Below are 17,986 nucleotides of genomic sequence, written 5' to 3' on the forward strand. Positions count from 1 at the left end.
AACAAGCTCCTCTCTCTCTCTCACACACACACACATTCTCTTCTCCGAATTCCCCTCCTCTCTCTCTTTCCCTCACAATTTCCCTCTCATCCCACACATTCTCCCCCCTCATTTCTCTCTCGCTCTCTCTCTCTCTCTGATATCGTTTAACCCACTTCACTCCAATGCCGTATTTTTCATTCCCATCTTGCTACCTTAAGACGATTTCCTTAGTCTTAGGAGACGCTTATCAAAGTGGAGGGGTTGGATACAGCTTTCCTTAATCTGTTCAAGGCGAGACACTTTTCCTTAAGCTGAAGAAAACCGTCTGGAGAAGCAGGAATAAGAAACGTCATCTCCTTGAAAGGGTAAAAGATTTCCTAGATTTCTTTCCTTGTTTTTTTCTTAAGACATCAAAGCTAACAGTATCATCAAAACAACTCTGTGGATATCCCGTGGCCACAGTGCAGGCGGTGGGTATTGGCGCCCAAGTGGTGACAAGTGAGGGTACTTACGGAGCCTTCTGGTGGGGTGTGAGTGGAATTCGGAAACTTGAGAATGAGCTTTTTATCGTTCGTTTAATGTTGGATACACACACACACACACACACACACACACACACACACACACACACACACACACAGCCTACCAACGTCTCACACACAAGCACAGAAAATACAAAGAAAAATCAAGACAAAGAAAAATCAAGAAAGTGAGAAAATAAAGTGAGTAGGAAGCAGAAGCCTAATCAACTTTTACTGCCTCAACAACACTGGAATGAGAGAGAGAGAGAGAGAGAGAGAGAGAGAGAGAGAGAGAGAGAGAGAGAGAGAGGTGAGGGTCAGGTATAATCATCCAGGTGGGCTCTCATTAAGGTGTTTACTTACCTGGCGGTGATTAAAGACAGGTGTGCTTTATCAATATTAACCCCACTTTATACCGTCCATTTATTTCGCTTACCGTCTTTAAGGAGTTATTAAATACACCTGAAGAAGAATTTAATTAAGATATTTAGCACAGTCATTAAGGGGTTATTATATACACCTCAAGGACTAAATTACCTTCAGTTAATTAGCGTACTCTCATTAAGGAGTCATTAAATACACCTCTAACACTCAAATACACCTCTACACTCACACCCTAAATGATTTCCGGTGTCAGTGTGTACTTATGTGTGTATATGTGTATGAATGTGTGCGTAACTATCTATGAACGGATGTATGTGGTTTTATGCCAGTGTGGAAATGCCTCTCTCTCTCTCTCTCTCTCTCTCTCACCTCATCAGGGTCTTCATCACCTCACACTCTGATGAGGAGACAAATTCGCACCTTGACACACTGGATAATTCGGTTTAAAAGGACATGTCGGCTCTGGCAAACTCGGCTCATATATACTCCTGGGTAATTCGGCTAACTGGCAAACTCGACTCGGTGGATGAAAACAGTGAAGTTGGATCATTCGGCTCATTTTTATTTAATCCTTTTTTTTCGATTCATTTGCTAGCAAGACTACGAGCTGAGAAATGGAGGGAGGGAGGGAGGGAAAAAAGCTATAAGAGGGAGGAAGGGAAGAAAAATGTAAGAGGGAGACAGAGACGAAAGACAGAATAGGCAGGAAAAGGGGAAGAAGAGAAAGAAAAAACGAATGGAGGGGGAGTGGGAGGGAGGGAGGGAGGACGGAAGAAGTGAGTGTGGGGTAGAGAAGGGTGATATTTGAATCGGAGGGTAAAGAGAAGGCGGGAGGAGGAGGGGGAACAGGAGGGGGTGGGGGAAAAAGGGAGGGAGAAAGAGACGGGTTACAAAAGGGTGACTGAAGAAAGTGTGAGGGAGAGAGGAGGGAGGAAGGGAGGAAATGTTATATATATATATATATATATATATATATATATATATATATATATATATATATATGAGTTGCGTATGAGAGAGAGAGAGAGAGAGAGAGAGAGAGAGAGAGAGAGAGAGAGAGAGAGGAAGTGTATTATCGCAATGGACTCATTTCTGCTCTTTTGTTGTGTCTGCTTTGTGGTGAGGGGAGGGGAGGGGAGGGGAGGGGAGGGGAGGGGGAGGAGAATGGATGGAAATTCATAACTGCGATGAAAGGGGAAAAGAGGACGAGGAAAAATGAACAGAAAAACTGAAAATAGGAAGAAAAAAAGAAAGATCATGAAGGAGAGAAATAAAAGAGGAAGGAAGAGGAAAGGAGAAAGACAAGGGAGGGAAGAGGAAAGGAGAAAGACAAGGGAGGGAAGAGGAAAGGAGAAAGACAAGGGAGGGAAGAGGAAAGGAAAAAGACAAGGGAGGGAAGAGGAAAGGAAAAAGACAAGGCAGGGAAGAGGAAGGGAGAAAGAGAAGGGAGGGACGAGGAAAGGAGAAAGAAAAGGAAAGGTAGGAAGAGGGAAGGAGAAAGAGGGGGAGAGGAAGGAGGAGGAATGGAGAATGAAGAGGAAGTGAAGGAAGAGGAATGGTGAAAGAGGGAGAAGGAGAGGCAGAGGAGAGAAAAGGAAGAGGAAAGTGAAATGAAGGAAGGTAAAAGAAAGGACTAATGGAGAGGACAAAAGACAGAGATCATGAGTGAGAAAAATGAGAGAAAAAGTGAGAGTGAGAGAGCAAAGAGGTCTAATCTCACTGGACTCATTTCTCCTTGTTGTGTGTACTTTGTGGGGAGAGAGAGAGAGAGAGAGAGAGAGAGAGAGAGAGAGACTAGTTAATGAAAAAGTGTGTGTGTGTGTGTGTGTGTGTGTGTGTGTGTGTGTGTGTGTGTGTGCAGGTGAGGGCATTGACTAGGACGCCATGTTGTTTGTTTAGGTAAATATCGTGGTGTTTACAAAGGAAATGTTTATTTGTTTGTCATAGTCTCCAGAAGCAGAGTAGATGTTTGGTGCTTTTATGTTGATGTTGATGTTAATTGATGTTTATATAGTGATGGTTGGTATGAGTGATGTTTAGTGCTTTTATGTTGATGTTAATTGATGTTTATATAGTGATGGTTGGTATGAGTGATGTTTAGTGCTTTTATGTTGATGTTCATTGATGTTTATATAGTGATGGTTGATACGAGTGATGTTTAGTGCTTTTATGTTGATGTTAATTGATGTTTATATAGTGATGGTTGGTATGAGTGATGTTTAGTGCTTTTATGTTGATGTTAATTGATGTTTAAATAGTGATGGTTGGTATGAGTGATGTTTAGTGCTTTTATGTTGATGTTCATTGATGTTTAAATAGTGATGGTTGGTATGAGTGATGTTTAGTGCTTTTATGTTGATGTTAATTGATGTTTATATAGTGATGGTTGGTATGAGTGATGTTTAGTGCTTTTATGTTGATGTTAATTGATGTTTATATAGTGATGGTTGGTATGAGTGATGTTTAGTGCTTTTATGTTGATGTTCATTGATGTTTAAATAGTGATGGTTGGTATGAGTGATGTTTAGTGCTTTTATGTTTACGTTGATGTTAATTGATGTTTATATAGTGATGGTTGGTATGCGTGATGTTTAGTGCTTTTATGTTGATGTTAATTGATGTTTATATAGTGATGGTTGGTATGAGTGATGTTTAGTGCATTTATATTGATGTTCATTGATGTTTATATAGTGATGGTTGGTATGAGTGATGTTAGTTGGATTAATTTGTATTTGTTGGACTATATACATGAGTTTTATTTAAATATTTTGAATGTTGTCAAGTTAGCAGCTGTTTACCTCCTTTACCACGCTGACCACTCCTGACGGGACTGAGGCGACTGGCAAGAGATAGATGGATAGATAGATAGATAGATAGATAGACAGAACACCCTGATCACCCCTGACGGGACTGAGGCGACTGGCAATAGATAGTGAGTTTTATGCCAGGTACCCCTTTTTTGGATAAGGGCTAAGGCGTTGCCCCTGGGTAGAGGACTTTGGTTTGGAGCGTGTAGCATTTTATGACCGGATGCCCTTCCTGATGTCTACCAATGACAATTGGGTGGATTCGATCCTCCGACCCTTCGGTCAGAGTGGAGCGCTCTAACCCACTGAGCCACGGCTGCTACAGATAGATAGATAGATAGATCGATAAAACATTGACCACCCCAGATAGGATTGAGGCGATTGGCAATAGACAGATAGATAGAACACCCTGACCACCCCTTGATGGGACTGAGGCGACTTGCAGTAGATAGACAGATATAGATAGAATACCTGACCACCCCTTGATGGGATTGGGGCGACTGGCAGTAGATAGATAGATATAGATAGAATACCTGACCACCCCTTATGGGATTGGGGCGACTGGCAATAGATAGATAGATAGATAGATATAGATAGAATACCTGACCACCCCTTATGGGATTGGGGCGACTGGCAATAGATAGATAGATATAGATAGAATACCTGACCACCCCTTATGGGATTGGGGCGACTGGCAATAGATAGGTAGATCAATGGATGGATAAATAGCTAGACAGATAGAACACCTTGACTACACCACTGATTTACACTATTATACCCACTACACTCCCGCTACACCACTACACCCCTCTTATACCCTGACTACACCACTGATTTAACACTATTATACCCACTACATCCCCGCTACACCACTACACCCCTCTTATACCCTGACTACACCACTGATTTACACTATTATACCCACTACACTCCCGCTACACCTGGTACACCCCGTTGTCAGGCCGCTCACGCCCCTGTCTTCTCTCGCAAGATTCAGAGGCTGTGCATGTGGAGGGAATTTAGTTATTCTTCCTCTCTCTCTCAAGTTTCCTCCCTCTTCCCTTTCTAATGCTTCTCCTCCCCCCTTCCCACCTCCCCTCCCTCCAGTTATTCTTCCTTCTCTCTCACCCCTTCCTACCCCCTCCCACTCCCCCTCCTCTTCCTTCGCTCTGCGTCTCTTCTCCCTTTCTTTTTCTGCTCTCACCCTCCCTTCCCTCCTGTTTTTGCTCTCCGTCCCCCCCCCCCTCTTCTGCCTATATCTGCCTTCCTCCTCCTTTTCTTACTTCCCTTGGTTTCTCGTCTGCTTTTCTTTCCTTCCTCATTCCCCTCATATTTCTAATCGCTTTCTCCCTCCCCTCCCCTTCCAATTTCTTATTCCCCTCTCATTGTCTCTAATTTACGCCTAATTTCCTTTCCTCTCCCCTCCTATTGCCTTCTCTTCTTTCCTTCTTTACCATCCTATTTCCGTTTTTCCTCTCTTCGTAGTTCCTCCGCTCATACTCTTTCTCCTTCCCCTCCCCAACGCCTCATCTGGCTTCATCGTTTTGTTCCTGCGATTCCACCCCTCCTCTCCCCACCCTTCTTACCCTCCCCCTTCTCAATCCTCCCCTTCTCTTTCTCTCTCCCCCATCCAAAATTTCCTGCCTACTCTTGTCACTATCTCTCCCTACCAACTTTTCTCTGTCAGTCGTTTCTCTGTCTTTTCCTTCTTTCTCCGTCTCAGTTCCTCTTCCTTGTCTCCTGTAATTTCTTTTCCTCCACAGCTTCCTGTTCTTATCAATCTCTTCCTCCTCTCCCTTTCCAATGCCTCTTTTGCACTGGGATGGGGTGACGCTGGGGTAACCGGAAGCGTGGTTGCCTCGGAAGCGAAAGGTCACGGGTTCGATTCTTGGGTCAACCACGGGACCTTTTTAGATAGGGTCGCCTTTACCCGAGTCTGTTCGTACCTGGAACTGAAAGAGCGACCCGGATGTATATCAAGATGGCGGACAGACACTACAGACTCCTTCACATAAGTAAACACACCACACCAGCTGTCTCACACACCCCACCTCTACCCTAACACACCAGCTGTCTAACACACCCCACCTCTTCCCAAACACACCAGCTGTCTCACACACCCCACCTCTTCCCTAACACACCAGCTGTCTCACACACCCCACCTCTTCCCAAATACACCAGCTGTCTCACACACCCCACCTCTTCCCTAACACACCAGCTGTCTCACACACCCCACCTCATCTCAGACACACCAGCTGTCTCACACACCCCACCTCTTCCCTAACACACCAGCTGTCTCACACACCCCACCTCTTCCCAAATACACCAGCTGTCTCACACACCTCACCTCTTCCCTAACACACCAGCTGTCTCACACACCTCTTCCCTAACACACCAGCTGTCTCACACACCCCACCTCTTCCCACACACACCCCTTCCCACCTGCACCTATGGGTTTCCTGGCTTACTAATCTTCGTACTGGAAAGGTACAGTTCTGCACTGCACTTTACACGGCTACACCTACTGCATAGTCTTCTTATGTTCATAAAACTCTCTGCCTGTCTCTTGCCAAGCTCCTAATCCCAGAGTTCATTCATAGTTGCGGCGAGAAAAACACGAAGAACCAAACTGTATTCTGTGGCCCAGGAAACCATTTACTACGCTGGGTGGTAACCATATAACCAAATGGCGCCTGATGGTCTAGTAACTAATGGGTCAAGCTCCCCCAACCAAATGGGACCCGTGAGGGTTTACATCCAAGGAACAATTGCTCCCATATTACCACTCAGGGGCGAACGTGGCTGGTCACTCTCGCCTTGAATATCGGAACTGAGTACTGTAGCCTAGTCCAAAGTTCCTACGTTCCTGCTGGAGAGAGAGAGAGAGAGAGAGAGAGAGAGAGAGAGAGAGAGAGAGAGAGATTGGATGATGGATATTTATGTATATTCAAATGATGCGTTGTTTATGAGGCGTTATTTTGTACTCCTCCATTAGGCTATATATTATGTTTTTTGTTTTTTTAATTGTAGCTTGGCTTATAAATTCCATTTTTAATATTTAGCTACAGCAATAGATCGACACGAGAAAATGATGCTAGTCACGAAAAAGTATTTTGAAAGGATGTATAGCGATAGGAGTCTTATATTGTCAATGAGCTATTTGAACTAAAACTGCATAAAGACGAAAAGCTGGGCCAAGTTAAGGTGAAAGGAGTATAGTAGCGACGACCTCTTTTGTAGTATTTAATATTTTGTTTTCTTACAGGTACAGTGCCGCCTTTCTTCCTTATAAGGGCGAGGTTTGGTCTTTGTTCCACCGCCGCCTTGAGTACAGGTGAGACCACACCGTTTGTATCCACACCTAAGTTACAGGTATAGTGAAGATAATACACTGTTTTATTAGGTGTTGTGATGATGCTTCTTTTTTAGGTAACTTTTCCTGTCTATTTTTCTTGAATTTTTCAGAGTACGCACACACACACACACACACACACACACACACACACACACACACACACACACACAAGCGTACTTACACTAAACAATATCTGTGTTACTATTTCCAGTGTTATATTATTTTACAACAATGCCTACACACACACACACACACACACACACACACACAAGCGTACTTACACTAAACAATATCTGTGTTACTATATCCAGTGTTATATTATTTTACAACAATGGCAAACGTACAATAAAAGAAAGCATTATAAGGTCACACAAACAACACCTGCAGTTCTGTATATCTTAACATTTTGTCTCGAGTTTCACAATGGAAGTGACAGGAAGGGTATTGTTGTGAGGGATGGCGTTTTTATTATTATTATTATTATTAGTTATTATTATTATTACTGATCTCGTGTTTCTTCTTTTGAATTATGTAGTTAAGCTAAATATTATTAGTTGGAGATTCTTTGTGTGTGTGTGCGTGTGTGTCTGTGTGTGTGTGTGACCTAAAGTTTGGTCCCCCCCCCCCCAGTCCATGTGTGGTCTTTCCGTCCCCTTGTTTCTTGCCATATTTTACTCTCATCGATTAAGTTTTTAATACCTTCCGTAATCAACATCAGCATCATAACTATTTCCACCTCCTCCTCAAGACATCTACTGGGAATGAGTTCGATTATGAAGGCGTTGTTGTTGTTGCACCGCCCTTTGTATCTCAGGGATTTTACGCTTGATCTCCTCCTTCTCCTCTTCCCTTCTGCGTCTTCCTTCCTATGTTGTTCGTGTTAATATTCCATCTTGTGTTTTCTTCCTCACCTTCATTTAAATTTGGTCATGTATACTACCGCTCATGGTGTGAATTGGAGGGATTCGAACCCCATTTCAGCCCACCTACTTACAGTCCTTTCCCACCTACTTACATTACTGGCCTACCTACTTACTCTACCGTCCTACCTACTTATGTCTACATTACTTTCCCGCCTACTTAGTCCTTTCTTACCTACTTACAAATCTTTCCTACCCACTTACACTACTTTCCTACCTACTTACATTACTGTCCTACCTACTTACATTACTGTCCTACCTACTTACACAACTGTCCTACCTACTTACGTTTCTTTTGGCGTGCCTGTTTTTCTGTGTCCTGTTTTTCACGTATCATTCTTGTTACTGAATGGATGGCAATCCGTCACATTGTATCTACCTGCTTATCTATCAGTCTGTCCATATTTTTATCTTTTATCCATCCATCCAACCAACCATCCATCCATCGAACTAACCAACCATCCATCCATCCATCCATCCATCGAACCATCCATCCATCCATCCATCTATCCGTGCTAGCCATCCATCTATGTTCTCTTTGTTTATCTGCGAATCCACATCTGTCTGTCTATTTATGTCTATCTGTCTGTCTGTATGTACGTATGCATCTATCTACATTGGTTCATTGCTCGTGTCCGTCTATTTGCTCCTATTATTCCAATTACTCCTTCAGTTTGTTTAACACTTTGTATTTTTACCTGTCATTTTCCTTTATCACCTCAGCAAGGCAGGGAATAGGCCTGGTCTGCCATTTGCCTCCCGCATTGATGGAGTTGGTATTTGTTATTTTATTCATTTATCTTTTATCTATTAGGCCTATTCTTTTTATCTGTCTATCGATGGCCAGACGCCATAATCCTGTAAGAGGTGGCCGTTTGACTCCACCAACCCTCTTATTGACACGTAGGGAACACGTAGGGGGAGGCGGTGGCTGAATCGGTAGAGAGGCGGCCTGCAGTCCTAATGGACCCAGAATCGAATCCCGGCTGGGGCAGGGAACAGTTTAAGGATTTGAATTTCCTAAAAAGCAGACTTTCCTGATCTACCAGATGACCCGCCGACATGTCATAAAAGTACCCCCGCTAATACCAATACACCAGTCCTGTATGAGACAGTCCTAGCATGTATTCAATACGGACAGTGGGTGTTAGCGCCGAAGTGGTGACATGTGGAGATGTAGGAGGACTACTGGGCCTTGGGATAGGTGACTGCCCCCAAGAAATAGGTCCTGAGCCTTTGTCCAGAGTCGGACACACACACACACACACACACACACACACACACACACACACAAAGCATATATGGGTTGGTTATATGGTTACCACCCAGCGTTATAAATGGTCTTCTGGCTTACAGGAAACCATCAGGCTTGTTACTCAGTGTTAAGCCACCTGAATAGGAAAGAAGAATAACAGGTGACAGGAAAGATTGGAGAAATAGGAAGAGAAAGGTAGACAAAAAGAATGATGAAAAGTGAAGTATGCACCACTACATCAAGTGAGTGGATGATGGCACTAGACTTTAAGTTATCATGAACTGCGCCAAGTTCGCTAGTGACTGGCTGACTGACAGACCCAATCATCATACACAAACTTATTAATTTTAGTTGGGGCAAAAATTATCATCGAAAAATCCAATACCTTGATGGCCTGGACTGGACCGTGCCTCGCCAGGATTAATAGGTCAGTAGTGGGATTAAGCTAATATTATAGGGATTACCTGGGATTACATGTGTTGTGTTCACGGCCTTTATTATTACTATCATCATTCGTTACTAGTATTAATCATTACTATTTATCATTACTGTCATTACTACTACCGTTACTATCAGCATTACTATTTAATATTATTATTATCTTTACTACTGTCTTTACTATCATCATTACTATTACTATCATTACTAGTATCAATCATTACTATTTATCATTACTGTCATTACTATTACCGTTACTATCAGCATTACTATTTAATATTATCATTATTACCATTATCTTTACTACTGTCTTTACTATCATCATTACTATTACTATCATTACTATTATCAATCATTACTATCATCTTTACCATCATTACTATTATCATAACTATTATCATTACCTTCATCATTACTATTATCATTATTACCATTACTATTGTCATAACTATAATCAAAATTATCATTACTATTATCAGGCATTACTATCATCATTACCATTATCATTATTAATATCATAACTATTGTCATTACCCTCATCATTACTATTATCAGTATTACCATTACTATTGTAATTGCTAGCATCAAAATTATTATCAGTACTATTATCAATCATTACTATCATCTTTACCATCATTACTATTATCATTACTATAATCAAAATTATTATTATTACTATTATCAATCATTATTACCATCATCACTATTATCATTACCCTCATTATTACTATTATTAACATTATCATTACTATTATCAATCATTATTACCATAATTACTATTATCAAAAGGTAATATAACTGCCAATGTATACCTGACAACCACACTACTACCACACACTACCTCACACACCACTACCAACACACTACCCTACCATACTAACTACTACTATTACTACCACCACCGACACCACCACCACTATTACTATTACCACCACCATCACCACCACTACTCCTACTACTACTACTACTACCATCACCACCACCTTCACTACCACCATCATCAACTACATACTGTTTTCACCACAAACACTACAACGGTTTTAACCACATTCCTTTACTACCACCACTAACACTACACATACCACCACTACCATCCTTTACTACCAGTCACTACAGGCATCTCCACTACTACCCTTCACTACTACTATCTTTACTGCCATTATCTCCACCACTACACACTACCACTACCTCCACCACTGTCCATTACCAGTACCACTACCCACTACCACTACCTCCATCACTACGCACTACCACTACCTCCACCACTACCCACTACTACAACCTCCATCACTACTACTATCTCCACCACTACCCACTACCACTACCTCCATCACTACCACTACCACTATCTCCATCACTACCACTGTGTCTGCCACTACCACTACCAGTCTCCACAACTACACTCCCTCATCCCATCTCCTCATCCACATCTTAAAGTCATGTAGAATCACACTACACCTTGTTCACTCTCACACACTACTTATTTCACGTGTGTGTGTGTGTGTGCTAACCATATTTCCAGTGCTCATGTTATACGGTAAAATCCTAGGTTGTTCCAATTTACCTATAATACGCCTGAGCGTCAAGGGGCTGGCTCACTGTGGGAAATATCACGCTTAGCGCGGTGCATATTCGCTTGACTCCTCGTATAAATAGTTTGTTTTTCATCAATACTTTGTTATACCAAAATAAGATAAAATGGCAAACATAAATCAAAACACAGACAACTATACAGCGTCGGGAAGCTTTGAAATGGAGGACACAGACAGCAACAGTGACGCTGACACAGGTTACGGCGATAGTATTATGATATATATAATTCCCCTTATTACTTTGATTTTGTTCATAGGTTTTAGTTGTTTGTACTTTGTCTATCCCGGAATGGCGGTATACTCGTGGTTGGGGCTGTATGTGCCGGTATGTCAAGGTGTGCTGCTGCTCTTGGTGTTCCTTAGCTTATTTACTGTGTCTTTCATGGATCCTGGTTTTATACCCAAAGCCTCTGCAGCTGAAGGCAATTCGCACACTGGCAAGATAGCGGGTGACCACAAACTGGTTGAAATAAATGGGGTGCCAGTGCCGCTTAACTGGTGTACTACGTGTCAAATTTACCGGCCTCCCAGGTGTTCACACTGCAGAGTCTGCGATCGATGCATTGACACTTTCGACCACCATTGCGTTTGGGTAAGGAACTGCATCGGACGACGGAATTACCGCTACTACTTCATATTATTGTGTTCCCTCAGTTCTTACTTGATCTCCCTCATCGTAGTCTGCATACTAACCTTGGCATAGTGCTACGAGATAGAGATGGACGTGGGCAAGAGCGTTACGGTGGCAGTGGTCGTGATAGCAGGCGTTTTTCTGATCCCGATCTTGTGGTTGACCGGGCTGCACATCAACCTGGTGGGGAAGGGCATGACCAATTATGAGCGCCTCACCGGAAGGCTACGCGAGGCGAATCCATATACGAAAGGGTGCCCCCAAAACTGCTGGGGCACGCTTTGTGCGCCGCAATACCCCATCCTTAGACACGAGTCCGTCGACCAGGAGGACCTCACCGAAGTGGTGGTGGGTCAGCCTTGACCACATCAGCGCCGCATTCAGGGGTCAGAGGCCCACTTCTGGGTGTTAATTCTTCGTTAGTCGTTCTGTATGTCAGGAAGACAACAGTGCCATTTATCTCAACAGTTCTTGTACATCCACCATCCTAACTCATCGTCCTGAGCCTCACCTGTCCACGTCTCTGATATAAGTGATCCACCAAAGCTGTACACACTAAGCACCACAGATCCACCAAAACTGTAGAAACTGAACACCACAGATCCACCAAAACTAAAGAAACTGAGCACCACAGATCCACCAAAACTGTAAAAACTGAACACCACAGATCCACCAAAGCTAAAGAAACTGAACACCACAGATCCACCAAAACTGTAAAAACTGAACACCACAGATCCATCAAAGCTAAAGAAACTGAGCACCACAGATCCATCAAAGCTAAAGAAACTGAGCACCACAGATCCACCAAAACTATAGAAACTGAACACCACAGATCCACCAAAACTAAAGAAACTGAACACCACAGATCCACCAAAACTGTAGAAACTGAACACCACAGATCCGCCAAAACTAAAGAAACTGAGCACCACAGATCCGCCAAAACTGTAGAAACTGAACACCACAGATCCATCAAAGCTAAAGAAACTGAGCACCACAGATCCACCAAAACTGTAGAAACTGAACACCACAGATCCACCAAAGCTGTACACACTAAGCACCACAGATCCACCAAAACTGTAGAAACTGAACACCACAGATCCATCAAAGCTAAAGAAACTGAGCACCACAGATCCACCAAAACTGTAGAAACTGAACACCACAGATCCACCAAAACTAAAGAAACTGAACACCACAGATCCACCAAAACTGTAGAAACTGAACACCACAGATCCGCCAAAACTAAAGAAACTGAGCACCACAGATCCACCAAAACTGTAGAAACTGAACACCACAGATCCATCAAAGCTAAAGAAACTGAGCACCACAGATCCACCAAAACTAAAGAAACTGAGCACCACATATCCACCAAAACTAAAGAAACTGAGCACCACAGATCCACCAAAACTAAAGAAACTGAGCACCACAGATCCATCAAAGCTAAAGAAACTGAGCACCACAGATCCACCAAAACTGTAGAAACTGAACACCACAGATCCATCAAAGCTAAAGAAACTGAGCACCACAGATCCACCAAAACTAAAGAAACTGAGCACCACATATCCACCAAAACTAAAGAAACTGAGCACCACAGATCCACCAAAACTAAAGAAACTGAGCACCACAGATCCATCAAAGCTAAAGAAACTGAGCACCACAGATCCACCAAAACTAAAGAAACTGAGCACCACATATCCACCAAAACTAAAGAAACTGAGCACCACAGATCCTCCAGAACTAGAGAAACTGAGCACCACAGATCCACCAAAACTAAAGAAACTGAGCACCACAGATCCACCAAAACTAAAGAAACTGAGCACCACAGATCCTCCAGAACTAGAGAAACTGAGCACCACAGATCCACCAAAACTAAAGAAACTGAGCACCACAGATCCACCAAAACTGTAGAAACTGAGCACCACAGATCCACCAAAACTGTAGAAACTGAGCACCACAGATCCACAAAAGCCAGAGAGAAACTGAGCACCACAGATCCACAAAAGCCAGAGAGAAACTGAGCACCACTGATCCACAAAAGCTAGACGAACTGAGCACCACTGATCCACAAACGCTAGACGAACTGAGCACCACAGATCCACAAAGGCTTGAGGAACTGAGCACCACAGATCCACAAAAGCTAGACGAACTGAGCACCACAGATCCACAAAGGCTTGAGGAACTGAGCACCACAGATCCACAAAGGCTTGAGGAACTGAGCACCACAGATCCACAAAGGCTTGAGGAACTGAGCACCACAGATCCACAAAGGCTTGAGGAACTGAGCACCTTACACGTATAAGCAAGCCGTTGGGAAGGCACCTTGATGGGGCTTTGGGGCTTAATCAGTGACACCTGTTGCGTAGGTCACCTGGCTGCCTCATTAGGACTTGCCAGATACGGAGGCTCCCTATCACTTCTTCATTAGCTATTTAGTTTTGGTTATGGCTGGTTAATATATTTTTGTACTGTATTTATGCAGTGTATGGTGAAATTGGAAGAATTTATGTAACACAGAATAGGACAGTATGGTGTAATAAGCAAAATAAGTCGCATAGGAAAAGGTGTTAGGGACCTTCCTTAATTGACAAGAATTCCACCTCAGGTATACAGTTAACCAAGTGTCCCTCGGTCATCTTAACGTCTGTGTTGTCTGTGGCTTTGGGTGATTAACACGTTTTCCTTAGCGATTTGACTATTACACATCAGTATATTTTTATCGGTTCTTGATGCATCTATGTGTGATTCCGCTACATGTTTACCTTAGCGATTTATTCTTATTACACCTCAGTACTCTTTTGTCTGTTCCTGGTGCAAACTTTCCTGTATCAATCATTAAACTCTATAAATAACATCCCAAAGAATATCGTCGTCTGATACACAAAATAAATCGCTGAGGAACAAGGGCTAAGAAGCCTCCCTTGTTACTAGGAATATGGGCCTAAAGCAGGATGTTGTCGGCCCTCCACGATGATGTTTCTATCGTAACTAAGATGATTTTCCTGTCGTAACTAAGGAGATATTCCAGTCGTAACTAAGGAGATTTTGCTGTCGTTACTAAGATTACTTTCCTGTCGTAACTAAGGAGATATTCCAGTCGTAACTAAGGAGATTTTGCTGTCGTTACTAAGATTACTTTCCTGTCGTAACTAAGGAGATATTCCAGTCGTAACTAAGGAGATTTTGCTGTCGTTACCAAGATTACTTTCCTGTCCTAATCGATTATTTTCCTGTCGTAACTAAGATGATTTTCCAGTCGTAACTAAGATGCTTTTCCTGTCCTTACTAAGATAATTTTAGTGTCGTAACTAAGATTATTTTCAAGGTATTACTGGGGACCTGAGAAAGTTGTTTTTCCTCCTTGCCTGGACCTTCTGGAAAGGAAACTGGAACTAGTCATGAAATTGGCATCTCTCCATCTAGAATACTTAGTGTAACATGGGATTAACACTAGAATATGATGTTAGTCATGAAGAAGTGCGAGGAAACGGAATTGTATCTAGTAAAACAGCCATCTCTCTATCTAAAATACCGATGTGCAACAAAAGATTAACACTACAATATGATGCTAGTCACGAAGAAGTGTTATGGAAAGGAGGTTGGGCCGTAGTGTTGTCTTATTCTGCCACTGAGCTACGGGAGAGAAGCTGCCAAAAGACGACAATTTTCCCTTAATTATAATACATCATCATCATCCGGACCTCCTTTCCCATCTCAGGGCAGGGTGTGGAGTAGCACGTCCAGACAGCCTAAGTTTGCCCAATCCAATGGGACACACTTCCATTCACTCATCATTCAAGCCCCCGAAATCCTGGCTCTATCTGATACGCCAAAAACATTCACCACATTCTGTAGCTTCACATAAACGTATGCGATAGAGTCAGTCCGGACGCTGTCACGTTAAAAAGGGGTGCCAAATCCCTGATCATGCAATTCTTCTCACAACATTCATCCAGCCATCTCGATCTCTTGTCGGTCCCCTAGCCTCACCGACATCCAAACCTCTCTTCTTCACACACTTATCCGCCATATCTCTCCACCTTCTCCTTGACCTACCGTACCTCGCCTTTTCCCTCCTTCAAATTCGCTCAGATATACCTTTTTCACCACTCTGTCGTTATCCATTCTCTCCATATGACCATACCACCTCAGTACACTCTCTTCGAATCTGGTGTCCAAAGACTTCCTCACTCTACATCTTTCACGAATCACATTATTTTGTATCCTATCCACTCTCTGTACTCCACATACATTCCTCAGCAGTCCCATCTCCACTTCTCGCACTCTTATCATTGTCATACCACACCATAGTCTCACATCCATTTGGTAAAGTTGGCACTAACACTCCTTCATGTAAGCTCATGACGCTGCAACACTCAAGCCTGTTTCTTATCAAGGCCTTATAATACCAAAAGAAAAAAAAACAGTCACAGTAACGACACAGATTTGGTCGTAAGTGTGTTTATAAATATGGCTTAAGTGGTCTGCATACTCTCTCTCTCTCTCATTTTCTGTGCAATTTTCAGTCTTTGGTGTATGTTGTGACTATTGATGTGTGGTTCTAGTATTTTTTATCATCACCATCATCACTACCACCATCTTCATTACTACCACCACCATCAGTCATCATCACCATCACCACCACCACCATCATCATCTTTACAATCATCATCATCACCACCACCGCCATCATCATCAATCATCACCATCATCACTATCACTATCATCATCATCATCATCCACTACTCCCCTTTGTACGACCAAGTACTGACCAATCGCGCTATTTCCTGTTGTCTTAATAGGATTATAAAGGTAAGGCATAAAGGGAGGGGGAAAGTGGGCGAGGTAGGGAGGGAGGGGGAAAGTGGGCGAGGTAGGGAGGGAGGGGAATTAGAGAGAGAGAGAGAGGGGAGAGAATGAAAAAAGAGGGAGAGATGGAGAGAGGAAAGGAGGGATATTAGAGACAGGGGAGAGGAGGAAAAATGAAGGAGAGAGAGAGAGGGACAAAAGGAGAGAAATTAGAGAAAGAGGAGAGGAAGAAAAATTAGGGAGGAAAGGAGGGAATAGGGAGAAGTAGGGAGAGGACTGACTATGTTTTTCTTTAACCTTGCACAGGCAGCACAGCTGATGAATTTGAACACGGTCTCTCTCTCTCTCTCTCTCTAAAAATCTCGCAGCACTTCCAGAAAGGGTGGAATCCATTTTTTTTCTTTGCCTAATCAACTCTCTTCTTACTCCCTTCAGTCTCTCCTCGCCGCAATGTTGCATCACTAGCTACCTTTATAACATCTGACACTAATATTAACTCACTACCTGAATTTCTCCCCATTTATGGCGGGCACTCAACACTCGTCCTTCCACACACTCTCACCCGTCTTCTGTCCAATCCCAATGCAAGAGTTGACCTGCATTCTTAGTCCTTCGTGCATTTAACAGGTCAACTCTGGAACTGTCCTCAAACCCCCTTTCCGTAAGATTTTAGCCTCCTTGCTTCTTCTCATATCTCGTGTGTGTGTGTGTGTGTGTGTGTGTGTGTGTGTGTGTGTGTGTGTGTGTGTGTGTGTGTGTGTGTGTGTGTGTGTGTGTGAGGGGTAGTTTTGCATGAGTAAGACAATTAACATTTTATTTTTCTTCATTTATCCAGCTCCTGTCCCACACAATACCTAGCCCAGTCTAAAGGTGTCCTGCTACAGTAAGGAAGGAACGAAGGAACAGGTGAATATGGGGGAAGAGGCAGAGGATGAGAAAAGGAAGGAAGGAAATATGGCAGAAAAAAACAAAAAAGACAAGAAGGAAGGACGGGGAAAATACAGCAACGACAAAGGAGAAAGACAGATCTAAGGAAGAGGATAAGGACAAGATGATGGATGGGCGGACGGACGCAGCAATGTAAAGGGTCCTATCCATGAACTCGGTGAATATGCAACATTATTATCATTATTATCATTATTACTACTACTACTTTCATTTTCGACACTGATATACCGATACCAGTGTTAGTCAGTAATGATGCACTTCATTATAATTATGACAAACCAGAGAAGAGGCGAATGACAGGGAGACAATGTAAACACTATATACGTTTCAGTGGTTTTATGAAGGGTTCA

The sequence above is a fragment of the Coenobita brevimanus genome, chromosome 110, assembly GCF_032717465.1.
Source record: "Coenobita brevimanus isolate Jiangsu-jjx chromosome 110, ASM3271746v2, whole genome shotgun sequence".
In the NCBI taxonomy this organism is placed as follows: Eukaryota; Metazoa; Arthropoda; class Malacostraca; order Decapoda; family Coenobitidae; genus Coenobita; species Coenobita brevimanus.